We start from the raw sequence: 13408 nt of genomic DNA, 5'->3' as shown, positions 1-13408 counted from the left end.
AAAGACCTGTTCTTTCAGATCGGTCAATCTCCAGCCAAGCTAGATCAAGCACTTAAATAGCAGCAGGAGGACCTCCAAAGCTGAAAGGGGCAGAACTGAGTCCTTCAATGCAAGCAAATATTGTCGAAGCTTCAGAGGAATTTGAGCCCGGTCTAAAAATAAAAATAATAATAATAAACAAAAAATTTAAAAGAGCTCTTATAAAGACTGTTGGATTCCTTCTTCACCTTGGAAACTTTGCACATTCCCTCCAATTCTACAAGGGTAGAAAAGACCAGAAATGACAAACGCTAGCCAGTCTATCCTCCCCTGTTTCAAGACATCATCAGCAACAGTTAGATGAAGTGAGGAAAAGACAAGAATTATAATCCATCAAAGAAACACTTCAATGCTGTAAACACTGAGTAATGCCAGCGCTTACTTGAAAGGGTATTTTGGTACATTTTGAGCCCAGTGGAGTAACAACATCATCGATACATGCCTACCCTATTTAAACTAGCCCATTTCAGAACCATGCAGGCAATCATATCACCACCTGCAATTACACTGTCCTTTCCTTAAGAAATACAGGAAATCACTAAAATGGAAAGTCTGGAGAAACTCACACTCATGCAAGTAAGACAGCCTAATAAAACACCATTCAAATGTTGCTGATATTATTTGTACAGTACAGAAGACGACTGACATTAATTCTCTAAACCCCACTATTCGAATGCAGCATCTAGAACATGGCAAAACACATTAGCAAAACACACAAACTCTTCTCTTCCACCCCAGCCTGTTAGGAGTTCAAGCTGCACCCAATTTAAAAAATAAGCAGTTGGACTGGCTCTATATGATCCTTTTTGCAAATGTTTGGCACACTACAATCTTCACTCTTTACAACTTCCAGAAAGTGTTACCAGTCAGCAAGCCTTGTCAAGCCTGCTGACACAGAGTAAAGTGACATCAGTTTGTATACAGCAATTTTAAATCTTTCAAAGAGTCTTGTATGACTAACTAGAATGCTCTATCACTTTTGGCATTTGTCTACATAGAGACTGAAATATTCATGCAGATGGTCTTCACAAAGAACAAGCACACTGAAGCATCTCAGAGATACTTGGACATCAATGCATTGATCAGGCAACATATGAAGTTAACTAATGCCAAAGTGTTAGAGTAATGCCACTTCATCTAATGGCACAGATGGAGATTCATACTATCACCGCTTTAGGTGGGTGTGCAGTCACCCTAATGCAAGAACAAACAAATCGTTCAGATCCTGTAATGCCTCTCACTCAGCATGGCGACACCCGACACTCCCCGTTTTCTTCACGGGTACAGGATAATCACATTTTGTACAGAACTGCTGCTGGTGTTGCTAATGAGGATGCCTGTACTTAGCTTACAACTATTAGATTTAGAACAAAGTTGAACACAGCACCCACAAATGGAGAGCACAGAATTCACCCCGCATTTTTATCATTAAATGCATGCACGCAAATAGCTTAATGTATTAAAAGAGCTTGGGGGCAGTAAAATATTTGCTTTTGTTCCAAGTTGAGATTAAAAATCACTGTTTCATTACACTAACATTTTCTCTACAATTTGACTGCACGGGCTTGAAAAAAACCAAGGTCTGTGCTTTTAGTGCACTTACCATTGGACCTCAACCAGAAGTCAAACTTACCCACTTCTGAAAGGTGTTACTAATTTCTCCTATGGACTGCACATTGGCCTGTCCTCTGATTTGTACAATGAAGCGATGGGATACCTGCTCTGTCTTATTGAGAAATACTGTTTCTGATCATACTGTTTATGAAATACAAGAAAGCAAATTTCAGTGCAACTGCATTTATAGTGTTCTGCATAAACTCAAAAGATCCTGAAGTTGATAGTAATTGCAGGAGGAGAAGAAGAGTTGGGTTTTTTCCCTGCTTTTTAGAAGAAATAATGTATTAGGGCTTTAGGAATACCATTCCCAGGGAACCTAACTGTGCTTTCTTAATTTATTTCAAATACACCTTGTCATTTAGGACAACTACAGTATATGCCTACCAAATGAAAAAAATACTCTACTGTATATGAAAGGTAAACTTTGCATTTTATTCATAGTAAACAATGAGAACTACCATGAAATTTTCTTAAAAGTGTTGCCAAATTTGACTCATTTGTAAGAGCCAGAACACGCATAAAGAAATTGCTTTTTAACAAAAACAGAGTATCAGCCATACAAGTCCCAGGAGGAGCTCTAAAGAATCATGATTTTGAAAACTCAGCTCAGCAGTAAATTAAATTAAAAAGCCAACCTATGAACAGAAAAAAAATCTTCCTGTCCTTCCCTCACACAAACACATATTTCTCAAAATAATTCTAATAGGCATATCCCTCCTTTAAAATATTTACCCGTGTCTTTAAACATCAGTAGCAAAACAGAATTGTATTGCTTCCCAGGGCTTCTCTGCTAAGTATTTAGCATATTTTGGCAGAAGTTCTTTTCACATATACTCACTTGTCTTTAATTAAAAAGGTACACATGCATTTTGTGTAGTATTTCCCCTAAAATAGTCTCGGCCAGCCTGGATCCAGCCCTGCTACTGCTGATTCAGCAACATGCCTATTCATGCCAAAGGCTAAAACAATTAGATATGAACTTGATGAAATAGCAGCACTTCCCATTTATTAAATGATGTTGAAGTGTTTTCATATCTTTGTGTGTTTGTAACTGCATTACATTAGCCCTATGCATTAGCCCTAATGTTCGCCTCTGCCACTCTGACTTGTAACCATGAATACAAGGAACAGATTATAACCTTGACAGTCTGATTATCTCTGTTGTCACATTTCTCTGCAGTACTGTATAATTGTTCCACTGACAAGTACCAGTGATGTCTTAATGCCGACAACAGGATGCATTTCAGCTAAACTGTCTAAACTTTAGTTGTTCCACAGAGAGGAAAGAGAGGTCCCAAGGTCCAGAACATAAGGAAGATAAATTATCAGATAGTTAACCAACACCAGGCAAGAGGCAATGAAGGAACATCATGCACGCAGACCATACACAATGTGCATTATTTTCACTACCATGGATTAGTTGGATTTTATCGATAAAAGCCAAAGTTCTTTCCAATTTTGAGTACAGCTAAGAAAATTACTCAAATTTCTATTCATACAACATTCAGTGATGAGGAAAAAGAACAGAAATGAGAATCATCTCCTGATGATGGCAGAAGGCAAAACTGAGGATGATGTGTTTAGAGGTAGAGAGAGTCTTAGCAAGGTCAGTTAGTTTCCACGTCCAACACATGGCAGGGATTTTAGTCTCCTGAAAGCCCAGGTGAGGGAGTTGGAAGTGCTCATCTCTAAAGAATTAAGCATGGTAAGTTAGGTTTCTGTTCAGACCCAGAATTTTGATTTTCACTTACTAATCTTTTCCTCTCAGAGCATATGAAGTACTTTACTCCCTCAAAGCCATTTGCAAAGCAAGACTGCTGAGCAGACAAACATATGGAGCAGATGTAAGGCTGAGTACAGACCATGGAAGCTTCAGCTTTATCTTTGGAGATGATTTACTCGTCATCCATTTCTGCTGTAGAAGCAGTAGATTTTATTTTTTAGTGAAATAGCAGGGGTTTGGGTGGGGTTTTTTGGTGCATGAAATGCAGACTTGAAAAGGAAAATATGAATACTGTCAAGGAACATTTCAACATTGAGTAGCATCCAAGAAAATAAAAAGCTTTGGGAAATCAGTGAACTTAACTTTATTCCTTTTCTTGTCTGCAGATGTTGTAAAGAGGTGAGATGCAGGAAACAGAAACTGAGAAACAAACAAATTAACTATAATTAAATTAAATTTGAAGACATAAATGAAGAGACATTCGGAATTATATTTTAATCATTGTATCAACTGTTTAAGTATTTAGGAAAAGGTGTGGCTATAGAAGAAAATTAAAAGCTACAGAAGGCATACCTAGGGGGCATCCTCGTGGGACACACCAGGATATTATCCTAGAGCTTCTTCAGAGAAACAACTGTTACCTGCACTTCAATTAGAAGACTAACGGATATTCATCATAAGACCAAAGGCAACAGAATGGTGTTCAGTCTGCTGGAATAAGAAAAATATAAAGTGTGGTTGCCAGAGTAAGCTAGCAAATATCTGGTGTTGATATATGCTGACATCACACAAACCTTCACAGGTAACAGAAGAATTTGGAGACGCTTTGACTTCACTTTTTTTTCAAATGGGAAAAGAGTTTCTTTGAGAAGACTTCCCCCATGAGAGAAACAGGTCAAGAAAAAGATGTAAGCAAGTCATTGAGTACTGGATATAAAGGTAAAGGATGAGTATAGTTTAAATTCAGTAAGAAAATAAGTTTTTCCTAAAACCATTCCACACTGTGGCCAGATGTTGAGTGACAAGGAAGAGGCATGGTATTTGTCAGTTTGAAACAGTATATATTTGACATAATTGGCACTGTTGGTGAGGTAAGTCATATGACAACAGTGTTGAACTCCTTGATAATAGCTTGTTGGAGAAGGATTGGGGGGGCAAAAGAAAATGAAGGAGTGGGACAGCTGCTTTGTGAAGCCCAACCTTAAAGAAAGTAGACCTTGATTCTGGATCACTGATCACCCAGAAAAAGGAGATAAATAAAGATACAGACAGATCAAGATAAGTCTAGTAGGATATTTTCAATATCCTACCCAAATCCCAGGTCACCAAATCCCAGGTAGAAGACATGATTAAAAGATTCCGAGGAAGCTATAACATCAGATAAGATAAATTCCAGTGTTAAAAGGAAAATTGCAGCTGTACTAGAAAGAAGATGCACTAGATGCACTGGAAGGATAGGTTCAGGAAGAGGATTTTGGCATCACTTAGCCCACATCATGTCTGTTAAAGATAGATAATAAAAGTAAAACCGAGTCTCAAAAAGTAAGAGTCATCAACATTTCTAGTATTAGCAAGTGCTAGGCAGGAGATACTGCAGTCCAACAGACATAGCCAGAGATCCTCATGTACTTAACCCCTATGTGTATTTGCATACACTCAGGAACACTGCAAGGAACATCTAGATTTTTAGCTCTTATCTAAACTTCATTTTGATTCAAGAGTAGAATATATGCTTAATGCTACTGCAGTCTCTGAAGTCCAAGCCATTAGGCACGGCCAGGTTATGCCAAACTCGTTGATGCTAAAAATGAAACCCTCTTTTACACAGTATTCAAAAGCTTTCAGTTAAAAATGAGTAGGATATGGAGATGATTGCACTCTTTATCTACAGCAGGAGAGCCGTTAGCCATGAAATAGGGGTGCTAAGGCCCAGATTCAAAGGCAACAAACCAAATTGTAATGCTGACCTTAGAGTTTGCTCAATCTCATCCACCAGCGTCCCATATCACTCTGCCAGTGGTTACTGCCCCATTACACAATCAGTACCTCCACCAACATGCCTCACCACGCAGCTCGTCACAAAGCCACAGTCACTAGTAACCTGAACTAGGAGGCTGGGCAAGAATTCACAGCAACTGAGGCACAGGAATACATTTAATTAAGGGTAGACAGTTGGGACTGGTGGCACATTACACCAGTACAGCTAGGCCTTGCAAGCTTTGCTGGGCACAGCTCTTGGGTTGTAGGCCCACACTGAGATGCATTCCCTGCGAGAGCTCCCTATCCAAGGACAGACCCTTAACGTGTATATGCTAGTTTAAATATGTTTATATTCCTTTTGTTGAAGTTGAGCCATACTGCAGAAAGAAACCATATTGCAAGAGATTCACACATCAGCAGAAGAAAACCAAACCAAGAAGAAGCAGGATTTTCTAAGTCACTGGAGGCTCAAACCTCTTCCAAGGGCTACTTTTGTATTATTCCCAACAATCCTTTAATGAGAACATGCATGTGAAATGAAAGTGAGTTCTTGCTTTGATTTTCTGGAAACAGAAATCATGACTTTTTAAACAGCAAAACAAACCAAAGCATAAATTTGTATATGAAAGATGATCTGATATTAAGGAAAAATACAGTAATTAATCTTCCCTCTATCTCAATGAATGAAAAAAGTAGGGGCTTTAAGATCAGGTCAGTAGTATGTTATTTATATAGCTAAGCTTATAAAGCAAGAGGAGGACACAAGGGTCCAACGCTGATAGGCAATCAGGACAAGTGAATACAAATCCAAGCTCTCTTCTGAAGTCCTCCCAGTTCTCTTGCAGGTGTCTGACATGCTGTGAAGAACAACAAAAATCAGGATGTTTGAAAGAGGAAGAAGCTCCCAAACCTCAGAAAAAAATTCTTTTTTAGCAGTCTTCTCTTTTCTTAAGCTCAGGCATCTGGTTGTACTGATGCCAAAGAAGGAAGAGAGAAATTAAAAATGAAATCCCACATTTCCTAGCTTTTCCTACAAAACAGTCTTTGCGCAAAGGCAGAGTGACAGAGACATCGCTTCAAGGAGACAATCTTCCAAGTACCTGAATCATCACTGTAATACAAGTTCATCTGAGCTTGGTTACTCTTCAGTCTCTTGGAAGACCAAAGCAGCACATCAGATGCCTCACTCTTGACCTTTCTGACTGACAGAAAAAGATCTTGTGCAACCGTAACACTAAAAGGCTATTAAAGCATTCAAGACAGTCTTACAAGAAACACGCAAACACAGGAATTTACAGCAGTGATTTATTAAAAAACCCAAACAGCACTGTAAAAAGTCCTAACTTCTGCTGAACTAAGGCAACTTTCTCATGTAAAACCACCTTGATCAACTACCCACACCAAGGAATTGCACTTTTGACACAGTTGTACTCGCTAAAGATTTAGAGAGAGATCCTCAGGGTGATTGCACTCAGTTCTCCAAGAAACTGAAGCATACAGGTGAAATATGCTACTTCTGAAGTATTACCATTTTTCAGACACAACATATTCCTATGCTTCTGGAGCTTACATACCATTTTCTAATGCCCCCGCTGCGTCTGCACTTCAATATTTTCCTTACAGCCACTAATTAGCACACCAAAGTGTAGCAAAATTGACAGGTAAATTATCCTTTAAGAGCATTAAAAACATTTTCCAGATAAACAATTATATTAAAATATGTTAAAGCAATGATTTTTTCTGTACTAGGTCATGAAAAATATTTCTAAAAATCTACATTGCAAATTTGCATTCCACCTTAAGCTATCATTTGTAATTTCTTTCACACAATGTACCTTTTAGACTAACAGAAAGCTTCCTTGCCTCCCTCCTCATATACTACCCTTTTAAAGCCAACAGGACCAAAAATACCAGCCACTGCCCATACCTGACAGGAACAGCTGAACCTCTGTTGGCTTCCCTTTGGTGATTATTCATTCCTTCCTCCTCCTCATCTGGCACCAAAGGCAAATCTGCACCTGGGTGCCAAGATCCTTCTTTACAGAGTCAGGCTTTAACCTATGTAAACACTCACTTGGATTTCTGCTAAAAGTGTACACACAGAGTGTGTATCTACCTAATTTTGCCTTGAATCCAAGATAAAAATAATAAAAGCATATTTTTGTTGTTAGACTTTGCAAATTAACAATCATCATATTTCTACAAGAAGGCAGTAAAAGTGGACCAGTTTTTCTTTCAAACCTATAAAACATAACAGCCTGCACAGAGCTGTTTTCCACTACTAAACTATTTTAAGTACAACATGTTTAAAACCTTGTTTGGTTATTTCTACTTTGCACTATGCCTTAAAAAAGCAAATACAGCCAAGCTTTGCCACGATCTAAACCAAACATGCTGGTTAGAAGAATTACTGAATAAAGTTATTGTTAAATTGAGGGAGCAGTATTTTGTGTGCTCCCTGTAATCTGTCCACAAAAGAGCACACAAGTCAGCAGAAACCCTGTAACATAGTAAGAGGCCTTTTTTTGTTTTGTTACACCAAGTGGAAAACAGTTTTAATTAAAAAGATTTGTTAAAATAGTGTAATTAATTATAGGACCATTAAATCGAACAGTAACTGTTATTGATAGTAAAAGACTGCTACATGCAGACATACCTAGCTATGAGCCAAGCCATATACAAAGGATAAAATACCAGATTTAAGTCTCAAACTCCCCTCTTGAAAATTCTCCCCTTTCTAAATACTGTTCTGTGGAATAAAGAAAGACTTTCTAGTTTAACAGTCAAATCGCCCATCTGCAGACAGAACAGGCTCACACTGAGAAGTGCTACAGGATGTGTCCAATAACACTCCAGGAGAACCCTCAAACCATTCTCGCCTTCCCTGTCCCAGATGAATCCAGATTTCATTTGGCACGCAACAGCTCCAGAGCATGAGCTTCAGAGTAGTCACAGGCAAAATTCTCCTGAGAGACGGCAGTTTGACTAGCCTCAGGTGAAGAGAACCGAGCCCAGTTTTCCCCACAGCACCACTAAGTGCTTTAACAAATCAGTTACTGAGCAAGAAGGAACTGCTGCAGCTATGACTACAGGCTGCTACAGCTATATTTTACAACATACAAAAAAAACATTAAAAAATTCAATTCTTCCCCTTAAAGATTTTATTTGCATGAAAGAAGTATTTCTTTACAGCTTAACTTACTGCCTTGGAATCTAGAGGACTGAATTGCATTGCAACCCACTGGCTGGGTTAAAAACCCTTCACTAGGCTTCTCCATCAGCACTATGAGATACTCAGGTGCCTCACTCAGAGCCACTGACCAGATCTCCATTATTTAAACACAGGCTTTGCAATATACTTTGTCACAACATCCATGTCCCCTCTCTAGATCTGACTCTTGACATTTACAGTGAGTCCTATCTTCTTTGTGAACGAATTCAGTACACACAAGGATTAATCGTTTCTTCTGTTCTCAAATCCCTTTCTATGATCCAATACACAGAGCTGCTTTGCTGCTCTGGTGTGAATAAGTCAAAGAGTAACTAAAAATCCTCTGAAGTCTAGCTCATAAATAGACTGGACAACTGACCAAAACCTGTTTCCCATCTGCCCTCTTTCACACTCTCTTCCAGACAACTACACTCACAAATTATACACAATATTGCTCTATATACTGCCCCTGACATGATGGCACCATTTTGCAGTTCAGGCTGCAACAATTCATGGTACATGGCATGCCTCTCAGCGAGGTGAAAGACATATCGCAAGCTAGCTCTGAGGCTGCAACATGCCTTAGCTTAGGTCTCTTAATAGAAAAGAAAACAAACAAACCCCCAAAATAACCCAAAGCGTGACATGACTTTCACCCCCGATAGGCATGCCATACATCAAAAAAAACTGCAGTCCTGCTCTGTACAGAAGTATTTTCCATTGTTATGCTCTCAAAAGAGTTGTCACTCTAAAGTCTTGTTTGATTTCATTAAACATTATTAAAATGCCAACTGCAAATATAGGGTAATCACTGCAGGCACTTACCTTGGTGTAGTGGTAATCGAAGAATAAAGGATGTAAGATTTGCCATGCAGACCTACGCGCAAAAGTATTTCCAGCATAAGCAAACACCTAATACTGAATCGTATGCAGGTTTAGGTTTAATCAGCATTATGTTTTTGTCTTTCAGAGGCTGAAGAAGTCTCAGATGGATAAGATTAGAGCTCTGGAACATGCTTAGCGAGGCTGAAAAAGATATTGCCAGAAAGAGTCTACCTTTCAGCAAGTATTTATTCTACCTCACCACCCCTTCCATCATCAGAAGGCATAACTTCAGTCTCAGGGTTAGAAAAGAAAAATATCATACAACAAGGTAACCCAAATTTGAAATACGCATTTCAAAAATGACCCGATGGCCTGTTCCTTTCCATCTATAGTCTTAGAGAATATAAAAAATACCCAGAGTATTGTTAATGCACAAGAAACTCCCTGACTTGAAAGGGCTTGAATTATGCTGTTGTAGAACTACAAAGGTACTTTAAAATAAATATTTAGAAAATTCTGTCTATGAAGGAGGACTGCTCTTTTATACCACCCAAACAAGCTTTCTGGAAGACCAGACAGCCCATACAGTTACTGCTCCATCTTTTAGCTTTCTGAATTTATGGTATATTAGAGATCAAACATGGACCACCTCCATAGCGGAAAGAATGAATCATTTGCATTTGCTTCTTAGATGTTTTACTCACACCTGTATTTGAGGAGCCACAAAATATACCTAGTTTCAAAATAAGTTGTTAGCAATACAATCAGAGTTTGTCTTTCCCACCTGCACACATGGAAGGCAGAGGGTGGGAGAAACCATGACATCAGGTCCCAAAAACCTGATTGTATCCAGTGTTCACTCATGCTTAGATATAGGTCAGGATGAGATAAGAGTTTAGATGCATTTAAGCCTTTCATGACCCATAAGAACCCTCACCTATTTATTTTTTCAGATAAATTCCTTTGGTAATGGATAATACATTGCAAGATGGTAACAACTGATACAAGATCAACACTTAGCCTCACAATTACCGATCCACTCAGCAGGGCACTGCTGTATCCCACCGACGAAGCTTTTCAGGAACAACATAATACTCCATATGAGCTGCTGCTGTCCCAAAAAATGAACGTTTAAATTCAGAACTCGAGGCCCTTCACCTCTATCTGCCCTGATATCTGCCTGCCTTCTTGATGTCCACAACAAATACTCCCACAATGACAAAACAAGTCCCACAGGAGAAACTTTTGGGGAAAGGGAAAAAAAAAAAAAGCAGCGCAGTTTTCTCAAAACTATTTCATCAACTATTCATACTTATTAATTTTTACCTTATTTCTAAGGCTATAAATGTTTTATATCTTCTATGCGCACAGTTCCTTATGTGTGCCTAGCATCACACTGAACTCCAGTATCAGGCCACTCACACTCATGAATTTGCAGGACAAGATCTTTTATGCAACCACTTGTCTGAGCAATTCCCCCGAACTTTACTCATGAAATTAGTCCTCTAACGTCATATATACATGCAAATACTTGAAAACATAAGGTTTTTCTGTTCTTTACAATCAATATAAACTTTTGGGTTTTAGTCTCCTCTTTTTATCAAGGCCATTATATAAAAGTGGTTAGTGCAGCATTTAGTGGACGCTGAAGAGCTCTGTGGAAAGTCTATATAAATGCAAGTGGGTTTGCTCCAAATAATCCAGGAAGTCAGTCATTTTTACAGACATACAAATAGACATCTTCATAGAGATGCAAGATAACTCTTGTATTTATTCATAAACGAAAACCTGCCTACAGTCATCTCATTTTTCCTCTCTGACTACACAAATGGAAGGGGGGAACAAATTATCATCATAGGTAATACACTGAGAAGACAGGTGAGAGAAAAGCTTTTGCCCACACACTTGTCCAGTTCTGACCACTGAATGTTTCTGATCGTATTTCTAATCATGCTACAGTGAGCGTGGAAAAAAACACACACGCTAATTGGGCTTTTCACTTGCTTAATGAGTTTTGTTTGGAATTCTGCAAAAATGTTTGATGTGGAAAATTTACTCAGAAAGTTTCAATAAATCCTAAGATAGCTTTTAAACAGACAACAGTTTTAACACCTTCATGACACTTACGGCCATCTTACCATACATAAGTTAGTATTACATCAAATAAGCATACTTTTACATGCAGCAGCACACAATCCCTCAAAGAACCTGAGTTTTTGAGTTCTTGCGATGCAGGAATGCTTTATGCCCAGGTCTGAACCTCATTCATTCAAATAATACTCCTTACAGAAGTTCACACAGCCACTCACAAGTTCGCTGATTATCGCCTAAGTAGTTAGTTTATTCAGGCAAATAAACACTTCATGTGATGAAGTGTTCAGCAGCCATCCCGTAACGTAACAGGTTGCTTACCAACAAGCTCTGGTAAATCTTACTCCAGTAGTTTACAGTTGCCAAACCTGAATTCCCACACACTCTTCTGTTGCCCATCTACCAGAGAAGAGAACAACTGAACCACTTCACACTCCAGCTTCCTCGCATGAAGCCAGCTTAATAGATAATTTAAGATAATGCTTTGTAATGAAGCACATACATTACTCCATTATGCTCTGGAGAGTAGATCAACAAAGGGACTCAAGTGGGAAGGTAAACGTTAACCACTCCAAGAGGATTCTCCAAGGCTCACCAGTTAGCAACCATAGTCTGAGGTACTTACTGCAGCCAAAAGGATAAAGATTATTGTGATTAATGGGGGACTTCAATAGTCAAGTTTGATTTTGTTTTAAATTAAAATAAAAAAAACCAAACAAACAAGAATAAGGTTGTGCATGCAAAAGAGCAAGCCACATCTCCAGAAACCTGAGTGCAGCTGGACTCCAAAAGCCAGCTGTAAAGGAGATGCAGGAAAGACTTTGGTAAGGACACTTCTCGACCTGGTAAAATAATTTCCCTTCTCTTGATGTCCTTCTTAACTTAAGCAAGGGATGTTTTCTCTACCCTTCCCAGTTTACGGCAAACCAAAACAGGATTTGAGTGACAAAAAAAAAAAAAAAAAAAAAAAGATGGAAATTTCCGGTATCAATATGCTATTCTGCTCATCCTTGGAGGAAGCTGAAGTGCAAACAGTCCCTTGTTTGATCCAAGTGTTTTATGATGCCAAACTCTAATTCAGCTGCATCCAGCTTCTTTTCCCCAAGGATTCAAAATACCTGGGTTACCACAAGGGAATCTGTCCAGGAATCATGGTATCCAAGCCCTCCTAGGTTTTATCAACAACAAGCCAAGTCTGTGCAATCTGGTAGATTTAACCACTAGACATAGATAGAGCCTAGCCATACTAGCACATGGGCCCTATGAATTCAGGTGCAGTGTCATGCTACTGTGACAGACTGTCTCTACTCTGATCGCCTTCATGTTGCATTATACTTCACCTTTACCACAGAGATTAAATGGCTTGAGTCTCCTCAGGCTTTTCACTCAGCTGAGCAAAGGAACAATTATATTTGGAAAAATAATAAAAGAATTTACTAGTGCTGCTTCACTAACCTGGAAATAGCTTTTATAAGTGACAAGCAAGATCAGCAAGGGGCAGTAAGAAGGAAAAACCCCTACCACTCTCAATTCAAATTCTTCTCAGGAAATGTGACCACCCTACCACTGAGTTACTATCAGTTTCAATGAAGTGGAGGGAGACCCTTTGAAATCCTACTACAAATTATTTCTGCCTGCTCGTGAAATCATAAGACAAAAACCAGCTATGCCAGATAGAAAAATAACATACAGGCTATTCATGTTGCCTTATAAGATGATCTTAGAGATGCAGAAAAAACTAACAAGATCTTAGCAAAAGACATTTCCAGCTTCTTCACAGACTGCCCATTCCAAAACCAAAGAGTTAACCTTTCAGGAACATTGGCGCTGGTTGTAAATGAGCGATACATAAAATAAAACTTAGGAGGCAATGTATCTGACCTTGGGTTTACTCCTTGTGACTCAGACTTTCATTTAATTTC

The sequence above is a fragment of the Haliaeetus albicilla genome, chromosome 1 (assembly GCF_947461875.1).
Source record: "Haliaeetus albicilla chromosome 1, bHalAlb1.1, whole genome shotgun sequence".
Taxonomy (NCBI): Eukaryota; Metazoa; Chordata; class Aves; order Accipitriformes; family Accipitridae; genus Haliaeetus; species Haliaeetus albicilla.
This window is presented reverse-complemented; position numbering follows the sequence as displayed.